The following is a 425-nucleotide window of genomic DNA, read 5'->3' on the forward strand; positions in this document are numbered from 1 at the left end:
CGTAACCCATGTCTGTGGGGATCCCATGCTCCTGAAAGAGACATTACTTTACAGCCATGGAAAACCAATTCAATATCATGTATCAGAATCGAGAATTGAACAGCATATTATTTGGCATGTATCAGGGCAGATTCTGACCTGTGCAAACTGTCTATTAAGTCTCATCTGTTCTGCGAGTACGCTGACGTTGTGGAAGAGATGAGGCTGCATGTGACTCCACATATGCGGGAACCACCAGAACTCCTGCCGTTGTCGAAGCAGGGTGTCATCACCCTCATCTTCCTCATCTGTACCTGAAGAACAAGACCAGAAAGAGACAATAAATGAGCGTGTGAAGGTGGAGATGGTTTTATCTCTATAACTCACACAACTATCAACTTCATCATACCTGTATGAAAAAACTTGCCAGAGAATCCCAGGTTGAA

The 425-nt window shown here is 44.0% G+C and overlaps 1 long non-coding RNA gene across 1 annotated transcript; it reads right to left on the reverse strand.

Moving 5' to 3' along the window:
- LOC107734782 (uncharacterized) lies at positions 1-425 on the reverse strand. The gene is made up of 3 exons (XR_001639162.1): positions 389-425; positions 139-293; positions 1-31 (listed from the first exon to the last, which is right to left on the reverse strand). It is a non-coding gene; the product is annotated as an uncharacterized LOC107734782 (long non-coding RNA).

This window comes from Sinocyclocheilus rhinocerous, unplaced genomic scaffold (genome assembly GCF_001515625.1).
Source record: "Sinocyclocheilus rhinocerous isolate Xijiao unplaced genomic scaffold, SAMN03320098_v1.1 C35272282, whole genome shotgun sequence".
Lineage (NCBI taxonomy): Eukaryota > Metazoa > Chordata > Actinopteri > Cypriniformes > Cyprinidae > Sinocyclocheilus > Sinocyclocheilus rhinocerous.